Below are 11,005 nucleotides of genomic sequence, written 5' to 3'. Positions count from 1 at the left end.
CAGAGAACTATAGGAAGTTTAAAGGGCATTGAGGAAAATAAAGAAGAATAGAGAAAAACAGACACAATAAAAGAATAGGGGAAAAAAGAAATTGAAATAAAAAAGACAATGGCATGTAAGCAAAAAGATAATATTTTAATCCTTTGACTCTTCTACACTAACATTTGATACAAGAAACCAAATGAACACCTTTTAACACTTAAGAAGAATTTCATTCACAAGAATTTATTTGGAGTGAGCAAATTCTTTTACTTAGAGCTATTAACAGGAGTGTCTGAGTCTTATTTTTCTATTTTGAATTTTTATTAATAAAAATTCTGGGCTATAGAAACATTTCCTCTGTTTTACTAGAAAATTTGTTAACAGCTTCTATGTTCTAATACAATTTTTGTGTATTCAGTGAAATGATATAAATTAATATAAATCTTAGCATTTAAATATTGTACACAAAATTTTGATAATGTATATTTATGTTAGATGTTATAATCTTATCACAAAATACAATAAGTAAAGAGTGCTCTAGGAAACTTAGAAGTGATGGATATATTCAGGGCATAGATTGTGGTCATGGTTTCATGAATGTATGTTATCTCGAATTTTTTCCTGTTATATACATGAAATATGGATGTTTTTGTCTGCCAATAATACCTCAACAATAAAGTTGTTTAGAAATAAAATACATTTGCCAAAAGTCATAGCACATTTTTCACTCCATTTGAAGGAACGTATATAAATCTCTGAAATATCTTATATAAATTTATAAATTTGGAGTACTGAATGGTGATTGCAAAGACACTTCTGTTCCTCTATTATAGGTACAGGCAAAATACACACACACACACACACACACACACACACAAACACGCACACACACACATACATTTGGAGGCCAAATATGTGGAGAAAGACTTTGTTTTCCTTAATTCCAAAGTTTTCACTAAGCCCTTTTTATTTAACAGCAGCACTTTTCTTTCTTTGCAAATTTTATTTGCTTCCACTTTAACTTGGATTATTCTCTTTACCCAGAATGCCCTTTCCCCACTACTCCCTTTTGATTGACAGAATACAGATGAACCTTTTGTACAAAGAGAATGCTAGTTACATGAACTTAGCAATTAACTCATTGCTCTGATTTTTTTTTTAAATGAAGGATTCTAACTTGTCTTCTACTCTGAACTTTACTTTCATGAAAAATTCTGAATCACCTCTAACATTCTCTTTCTCCTCTGTGAATGCTGCTATGCTCTTTCCTGTTAAACAGTCTTTCTGAAATCCCAGATACCACCATGCTGTGTTTACAGTTGTCAGTTTACATACTAATATTCCTCATCTAGATTCCGTGAATGTCGACAGAGTCACATTCATTATATTTCTAGAGTAGGATTTTATGCTTAGCAGATATCCTATAAAAAGATGTTCAGTGACATGAAATAAAAAACTTTGAATACTTTGAAAATCCTTGAGTTATGGTAAAATAATTGTGAAATTAGTAGTTACAACTGATTCTGTTTTGCATTATGTATTTTAGTAAACATTCCTGAAACTTCTTTAATTTGTCATGTGCTGTGTTGTGCTTAGTCGCTCAGTTGTGACCAACACTTTGGGATCCAATGGATTGTAGCCAGCCAAGCTCCTCTGTCCATGGGGTTCTTCAGGCAAGAATGCTGGAGTGAGTTGCCATGCCCTCCTCCAGGGAATCTTCCCAACCCAAGGATTGAACTGAGGTCTCCTGCATTGCAGGCGGAGTCGTTACCACCTGAGCCACCAGGGAAAGCCCAAGAATACAGGAGTGAATAGCTGATCCCTTCTCCAGGGGATTTTCCTTGCAGGCGGATTCTTTACCAGCTGAGCTACCAGGGAAACCCTTAACCTGTGATACTTTTGAGTAATTTCTATCTCTTCCTATAATAAAATACCCTAGGGGGAGTGGAATATGTGAGAATATATTTTAAAATATTTCTCAATCATCTTACTATCTGAGTGGCTAAATAAAAATGAAAAGTTTTAATGAGAATTATCAGAAAGTAGTAAATCAAATACATATCAAATATTAAATCTATGGCCTTTTGGCCTTTGTATTTCTATCTAAGCTGTCATCTCCTCATTTCCTCCATCCCTCAGCCTTTGGCAATCACCATTCTACTCTATTTCTATGAGTTTGATGTTTTTAGATTTTATAAAGAAGTGAGATCATGTAGTATTCATCATTCTCTGACTGACTTGATTCACTTAGCATAATGTCTGAAGACCCATTCATGTTCCCCCCACCCCCCAAGTGGCAAGATTTTCTTCTTTTTATGGCAGAAAAATATTCCATCATATATACATATATTTCATATTTTATTTTTCCATCCATACACCAGTTGCTGCTAAGTCACTTCAGTCGTGTCTGACTCTGTGTGACCCCATGGACAGCAGCCCACCAGGCTCCCCCATCCCTGGGATTCTCCAGGCAAGAACACTGGAGTGGGTTGCCATTTCCTTCTCCAATGCATGAAAGTGAAAAGTGAAAGTGAAGTCGCTCAGCTATGTCCGACTCTTAGCTACCCCATGGACTGCAGCCTACCAGACTCCTCCATCCATGGGATTTTCCAGGCAAGAGTACTGGAGTGGGGTGCCATTGCCTTCTCCGTCATACACCAGTAGACATAGGTTATTTGGATTTGTTTAATGTTTGGTCACTATGAATGATGCTGGAATCAACATGGGGATGCATCTATACCTATAGGAGAGTAAATTCATTTCCTTTGAATAAATACTCAAAGGTGGAATTGCTAGATCATATGATAGTTTGTTTTGTTTTGTTTTTTTAATACTTTGACCACCATCCATCTTGTATTTCATGGTGAAAACACAAATTTATATTTCTGCCAGGAATAAACTGTATCCCAGTTTCCTCTTCTCCAAATTATTGGCAACATTTACTATTTCTTGTCTTTTTGATAATAGCCATCCTAACAGATGTGAGGTTTTTATCTACATTTCCCTTATGATTAGAAATGAGTATCTTTTTGTGTTCTAGATGTCTTCTTTGAACATTATCTATTCATGTACTTTGACCATTTTAAAGCCAAATTGTTTTTGTTGTTGAATTATGTAACTGTCTTACATATTTTGAATATTAACACTTTATCAGATATATTTACAAATATTTCTCTCACTCCATAGGTTCTTATTTTACACACAAATCAGCTCAGTTATTACACAATGTAACCAAGATCTGACCAAAAATACATAGTTATTGTCTTCTCAAGACACTAAATCTTAAAGTGGTGACTTTGAAATAGAAACAGTTGACTAACTCACTGTTTTGAGTCTCACGTTATTCACTCAAAATTAACATAAGCAAACCCTTCAGTGCTAGATTCCACAGAACATTTACTGAATTGAAATGGTAAAGAGAAGATAAACATGGCCTCTGTGCAAGGATAACGGGCAAATCTATGAAGCATTCCATATGTTTTATTTATAAACCTCATGATAATTAGAAACCAAAACTCTGTAACAGATACACAGATACAAAAGAGAAAGGAATCCAAGTAACGTATAAATACTAAAGCTAGTTATCAAATCACAAGGGAGGAGAGTACACAAAAGAAGAAAGGTACAAAAAATAAATTATAAAACCACAAGAAAGCAAGTTACACAATGGCAACATGTACAGGCCTATTAATAATTACTTTAAATATAACTGAATAAATGCTCAAATCAAAGACATAGAGTAGCTGAATGGATTGAAAGAAACATACAAACAAAGACTTAAACTATTCTAATTTTTAAAAAATCTTTTTCTCCTTTTGATATTTTAATTTAAACTGTTCTGAGTAATTTAGACTGTTTTATTTTCCAGGTTTTTTTTTTTTTTTTACACATTCTTCTGTATTATCTTATCACCAATTGATTTCCTCAAGTGCAGTTTCCATTTCAGTTTTTTGGTTCTACAGCAGTCATTGGTCCTTTGTTGAAAGTTTTCAATATGCTTCTGCATTCTTCTCCAGAGTTCTGTGAACGTTTTTATGACTGGCACTTTCAACTCTTTATCAAGTCTTTTTCTCTTCTTCATAATTTTTCCCTGATATTTTTATCTTATTCTTCAGTTTTACCCCTTGTCTTCTAATTCTGTTTGACTGTCTATATTTCTTTCTATGAATTAGGCAAAAGAGTTCCTCTCCCAGCCAGGAAGGTGTGTCCTTGTGTAGGAAAGTCCCTATACAGACTGTGTATACCTAGTGACTTTGGTAGGAGGGCTAGAGCTGATTCAGGCATAGAGTGATTTTTTTTTCCTCCCAGGGTACACTGGGGACCACTGCTTTGGTGTATATGAAGGTAGGAGCTGGAGACTGGCACAAGCCAGTGCACACTGGGTGTTGCCACCTTGGTGGGGGGTGACTGGCACCAGAACTTTCTGTGGGGTGGGATAGTTGGTAGACCAGCTACAGCACCTGCACTTTTCAATCTGAACTGTCCCTGTGCTCAGATGCATAGCAAGTGAAGTTGTGTGCTAGTCCTTTAAAAGTGAAGTCTTGATTTGCTACAGCCGTCTGGCTCTTGTGGATATAAGCCTTGCTGTTTTTAAAACCAGGGAGGTCATCTTCCCAGTACTTGTCCCTAGGGCTTGAGTGCTTAATGTGAGTCTCAAAGCATTTGCTCCTTAGGAAGGACATCTGCATTTGGGATATTGCCTTTCACTTGTGGGTCATCCACCAGGGTGTGGGTCCTGAGTAGATTGTATCTTTGCACCCTTAAAACCATCTGGATGCTTTGTGCTTGTTTGTTTTTGTTTCCTAAATTGTAGAAGAGCTATTCTGCTAGTTTCCAGGTATCCTCAGAAAGAGTTGTTTTCTTACACTGTACACACTGGGTGTGTCTATGGAAGGAGGTGAGCAGGATCCTCTTACTCTGCTGTCTTGATCCTGCCTTCTCTATTTTGAATATGTACATTTATCTTCTACTTATTTATCACTGGTTAGAAATCTGGATTTATATTTTGCTAATTATGACAGCTCAGTTGGTAAAGAATCCACCTGCAATACAGGAGACACCAGTTCAATTCCTGTGTCTAGAAGATCCGCTGGAGAAGGGATAGGCTACCCACTCCAGTATTCTTGGGCTTCCCTTGTGGCTCGGCTGGTAAATAATCTGCCTGCAATGAGAGAAACCAGGGTTTGATTCCTGGGTTGGGAAGATCCCCTGGAGAAGGGAAAGGCTACCCATTCCAGTTTTCTAGGCTGGAGAATACCATGGACTATATAGTCCATGGGGTTGCAGAGTCGGACACAACTGAGTGGTTTTCACTTCACTTTCACTTTCATTCATTCACTCATTGTTCATCTTTTAGACTTATGTGTGTCATGCCTTATGTAGCATAATTTTGAAAAATAAATCATTAATCATAAGTGAAAATACAGAATATATGTTGTTGTTGTGTAGTCACTAAGTTGTGTCCAACTCTGTAACCCCATGGACTACAACACATCAGGTGTTCGTATCCTCCACTCTCTCCCAGAGTTTGCTCAAGTTCATGTCCATTGAGTCAGTAATCCTATCTAACCATCTCATCCTCTGTTGCTTTTTCTCCTTTTGCCTTCAATCTTTCCCAGCATCAGGGTCTTTTCCAGTGAGTTGGCTCTTTGCAGCAGGTGACAAAACTATTAGAGTTTCAGCATCAGTCCTTCCAATGAATATTCAGGGTTGATTTCCTTTAGGGTTGAGCAGCTTGAACTCCTTGCTGTCCAAGCATCAATTCTTTGGCACTCAGCTGTTTTTATGATCCAACTCTTACATCTGTACACAACTTCTGAAAAAACCATAGTTTTGACTATACAGAGCTTTGTCAGCAAAATCATTGTGGATGGTACCTGCAGACTACAGAATATATACCAACATTATATATTAACAGATCAAAAGGTATAGATGAATCAATAGCAACTTAAATGTGCCATAAGTGTATTCTTCAAAGAAGAACAAAGGAAATTCCCATGAAAAATGAATAAAATTATTAAGAATTAAATGAGTAATGGGATTGGATAGATAGAGTTTGGTATCTATAAATAATTTTATTGGCACAAGAGCTAGAAGAAAACATTTTGAGACTTATGGAGAGAGTAAGTTAGTAGTTTATTTCTAAGGATAAAGATGAAGAATTGGAAATAACATTGGAAGAACTTTTAAATGCTTCACTAAGATAGGACTTTTTCAGGTCAATACTCCCTATTGTTAATTAGCATTTAGACGTATATTCCTTATATTGAAAGCAGACTTAAAAATCATGCCTGAGTATCTGAAGCAATCCATGAGTTCTGACAATGTCAAGCATCCAGTGAGACCCAGATAGTTAATTATTTTAAAAAATCTCCTTAATAAAACAGCTAGTGTTAAAAATAATGATTGAAATAGTCATGCATTTTACATTATTGACTAATTATTTTTTCCCAATCAATCAGTTACATAAAGGAATCTAAGGAGAGGAGAAAGATTTTATTTTAATGTATCTCTCTCCCTCCAAATTAGTAATATTTTCCTTTGGAAAAGGGAAAGGAAAATTGTAATGGGAAATATTTAAACAGAAATTATCTTGTGCAATATTTAAAAGATCTAGTAGCTTATAAGTATGTTAAATTATTCTTAAGTTGTTAAATTATTAACAATTTTGAAGACAGTCTCAGTTGGAAAAAATAACTCTACAGATATCACCTGTGTGTTTCTATATCACTGCCTAATAATTCTACATGACATTGATAAAAATGGTAATCGCACATATCAGTTATAGAGATGTCTCACAGCAGATAGTGACTTTCTGGAACATTCATGATGGCATACCATGGAGGTGGGAAAGGCACAATATAAAGTTCACAGAAAGAAAAAAAAAAAACTGCAGGGAAAATTATAAAATAAAAGAAATAGAAAAATACATCAAGCAAATAAACAACTTTTGGATCAAATAAATTGGCAGATCATTTACAATAAGAAATTTAGAGTCTACTATCAACAGGAAGGAAAAGTATACACAAATGTACTTTCCATCTGTAGTAGCATTTCTGAGTATTTTCTGAAACTGTGATATAATAGCAATTGACTTATAAAAACTGATTCATGTCCTTTCCATTTTAAAGAACTTATATAATTTATTTTTATAAAGATATCAAAACTTTTGGGGAAAGGAACTCATTTCTTGTGGCTTCACATTCCCATGTGGTAAGATTGATTAGAGTCACAGGGAAAACTTTTCCTTACTCTTCTTCCTCAGGAGAAAGTAACAACTCATGGCTTTTGTGAGTGCAGGAGAAAAACTGAGCTCTTTGGCTCAGCATCTTTCTTTATCCATCTTCCGGACTCCTACTGCAGAAGGAAGTTTGCCCACTCTCAGCCCAGCATTAAGGTTCCTGGGACATCACTTGACTTAGTTTGGGGAGATAGTCTCAATTCAGGCAGTGTTAGCAAGCCCTTCAATGAGATCTGAGTTATGCCCTCCATACAGCCTCAACAGTGCAACAAGTAAAACTGATCTCCAATTGCCTGCTTCCTGCCTCTTGAATTTCTCTCACTCATTTCTGAACATGGTCAAAGTAGAAAGGGAGTTACATGTTGAGCCATTAATGCCCAGGAGAATACACAGAAGAATTTCTGGTTATCCTTAGGATCTCTGTATTTCGACTGCTGCATAAGGGTAGGGAAAAAAAAAAAAAATTTAAATCCCCTTGGTACACTGAAAATCAAAACTTTTCTGGTGAGGCACTGATTTATATTAAATCATGTATAAAGAAAGTTTCATTCATTTTTTGCCGAGCCATTCATTTCTTTGACAATAGCTGTCATGATATACGGAAAGACAACAGAATACATTCTATGCAAATATTAATAAAATGATGCTTCATCCAAAAGAAGTTAATAGTATAAAAAGATGATTTCAGTTGAGTATAGAAACATATATATAAAAAGTATTATTTCAAATTAACCGATCATATAATTACTTTAAATATATAATATAGTATATTTATTGGGTATTGATAAAATATACTTATAAAATTCAGGCTAGATGTAGTCTAATATTATGTTTTTATATGAAACAATAATTCTTTGCAAGTGTTAAATACATATATAACAATATAAGTATGGATTCTTACATAGCATTTACATAAACTTCATTAAAACTGATGAGTCAGTGTTGTTGTTTAATCTGTTTTAAATGAACAAATTATATCACAAGGAAACTAAAGTGTTTAAGGCCTCACATCTACTGTGTTAGCTGTCCTCTGGGATGGCCACCAATGATCATCACTTTCTAATATTCACACTTTTGTGTGGTTTCTTCCACATTGTGCCAGAGTGAATCCACATAACCAGTTGCATATGGAAGAAGATATGTTGTATCACTTCTGAGATTAGATTGTATGAGATGTTGTGGTTTCTATCTTGATTGTTCACTTGCTGTCTCAAATCATTCACTTTAATGAAAGTCAGCTGTCGTGTAGAGAAGTCTATATGGCAAGAAACTGAGTCCTCTGCTGATAACTAGAAAAGGATTGAGGCCTTCTGACAAAAGCTATGTAAGTAAGCTAACCTAAAAGCAGATCCTCTGCTTCAGTTAAGCCTTCAGATGACTGCAAACACAGCCTACAAACTAGCAGCCACTTATCAGTTCTTGTTATTCTGAGGACCCTCACCAATACACTGATTCTTTCTTCTCCCCGTGTATTAGGCTAAATCAATCTATTGCAATTTACCAAATAGTCCAAAAATATTGTGAAAAAAGAAACTTGTTTCTTGTGGTTTTTATGAGTTGTGCATTCATGTTTCTATTCCACCTCTTAATAAGTGGATTATTTGGATTATATTATATACCTTTGGTCTGCTGCTGCTGCTAAGTCGCTTCAGTCGTGTCCGACTCTGTGCGACCCCATAGAGGGCAGCCCATGAGGCTCCCCCGTCCCTGGGATTTTCCAGGCAAGAACACTGGAGTGGGTTGCCATTTCCTTCTCCAGTGCAAGAAAGTGAAAAGTGAAAGTGAAGTCGCTGAGTCTTGTCCGACTCTTAGTGACCCCATGGACTGCGGCCCACCAGGCTCCTCTGTCTATGGGATTTTCCAGGCAAGAGTACTGGAGTGGGGTGCCATTGCCTTCTCTGACATTTGGTCTATTTGATCTTAAAAGGATAACTTCTAAGAGGACTTTAACATGCTACAGTATGCAGGGATCGGTACTCCCTTACAGACTCTGTATTTTGTCATAACTCAAACCCAGGTTGTGCTAGACATATCAAAAATAGAGTGAACAGTGTGCTAGGGGTATTTTCTTTTACCACTTCATAATGATATCAATTGCTATATTAAGGGAGACTTCAAAGCCTTCACTGAAACATGTTATGTGGATGGTGGCATCACAGGCATACTTTATGTGAAATTTTGAAGAAGGCATTGTCTCTTCTCAACTTCACTGATCATGTTCTAGCACCATCTTCTTTGCTAACTCCCAGAATTCCATAGAACTTAGATGGTCTCCGGTGCAGCCTATTTGAAGACTTCTAATCAGGTCCCAGGTATTGACTTTGATTCCTAAGTCAAGGTAGAACAATTTCTCTCTTCTAAGAAATAATAATTTCTTTTCCTCCTTCCCTACCATGTATCCCAAAGGAAACAAACCTATCTTTTGTGCGTTTCTCCCAGAGATAGATGTTTTAATGGGTTAATTAGGAAAATAAATAGAACATAGTTGAAGATGACCTTTGTGAATAATGTGTTATGAGTCTTAGCTAAAGTGTTAACTGCCTTCTTTATAGTCTCTATAGCCTGAATATTGGGACGTTCCCAGTGGCTCAGTAGTAAAGAATCTGACTGCAATGCAGGAGATTCAGGAGATGCAGGTTCTATCACTGGATAGGGAAGATCCCTTGAAGGAGGGCAAGGCAACCCACTCCAGTATTTTTGACTGTAGAATCCTATTAACAGAGGATCCTGGTGGGCTACAGTCCATAGGGTCACACAGAGTTGGACAGGACTGGAGCAACTTAGCATGCACACATACAGCTTGAATATTAATCCCCTTCAAAGTTGAATTTAAGTATGAATTCCTGGGGAAATCTTTCACTGGATCTCAGGTAAGGTTTAGTTTCATGATTGTACACTTTCTAAGAACCTTCTACAACTTCACAGAATATTTACCACCATCCTGTATGTAATTATTGCCTTATGTCTATTAAATTGTAAACTTCAGAAATGCCAGGAGAAATGCAATTTCTCATCAATTGCTCTAATCCAAGTGCCGGCATTTGTCAGACTCTCAATTACATAAGATAAAAGAATAAATTATTGAACAATCATTTTTGTAAGTCCAGGAAATAACATTGCAATATATTTTGGATCATATTCTGTGATGAGAAGCTCTGATTCATATTACTGAAGATTTCAATTTATTCTAAATAACTTCCTTACTGAGGAAAAAATCAGCATTTCTCTAACTTGTTTTTGTTCATCTTACACAAATTAGATTTTATGGACTAAGACAGATATATTGTGCACTAATTATAGAAGGGTATATCGAACTGAGTGCTGAAAACATCTTAAAAATTATTTACTATTTAATTTAATACCAAATGCTTATATATGGTACTATGTTTCAGAGTATAAAATAAATTTTATTTTTGCCAGTCTCCCTATTAAAGACACTGAATATTTCTCTCACATTTTTCCTTCTTCTTGGGTCGCTGGTAAGGGCAACACTTTCCATAGTATACAAATTAGGGGAAAATGGAAGTTGAGATAATATAAACAGATTTTCTATTTTTAGTTTATAATGTTAACTGACTAAATTGAAATTATACTGTGCTGTCATCAGGCCAGATCCAGTGGAGTCTGAGACTGAGGGATATACAGACAAAAGGGAGATGAATGGAGTCAAATAGCATAGGTTTGAGGGCCCAAAAGAATTCTGATTCCATTGACTAATTTTATTCATGTATAGGACCACATTAAAATTCTTTTAATTCTTTATGAATTAAATTCTAAGTGGTT

At 35.7% G+C, this 11,005-nt stretch overlaps 1 non-coding gene across 1 annotated transcript; it reads left to right on the top strand.

Moving 5' to 3' along the window:
* The first annotated feature begins 3,357 nt into the window (after window positions 1-3,357).
* LOC133257862 (U6 spliceosomal RNA) lies at window positions 3,358-3,463 on the top strand. Its single transcript, XR_009739723.1, has one exon. It is a non-coding gene; the product is annotated as a U6 spliceosomal RNA (small nuclear RNA).
* Window positions 3,464-11,005: the final 7,542 nt, after the last annotated feature.

The sequence above is a fragment of the Bos javanicus genome, chromosome 11 (assembly GCF_032452875.1).
Source record: "Bos javanicus breed banteng chromosome 11, ARS-OSU_banteng_1.0, whole genome shotgun sequence".
Lineage (NCBI taxonomy): Eukaryota > Metazoa > Chordata > Mammalia > Artiodactyla > Bovidae > Bos > Bos javanicus.
The sequence above is the reverse complement of the archived record's forward strand: the minus strand, read 5'-3'. Positions and strand labels throughout refer to the sequence as shown.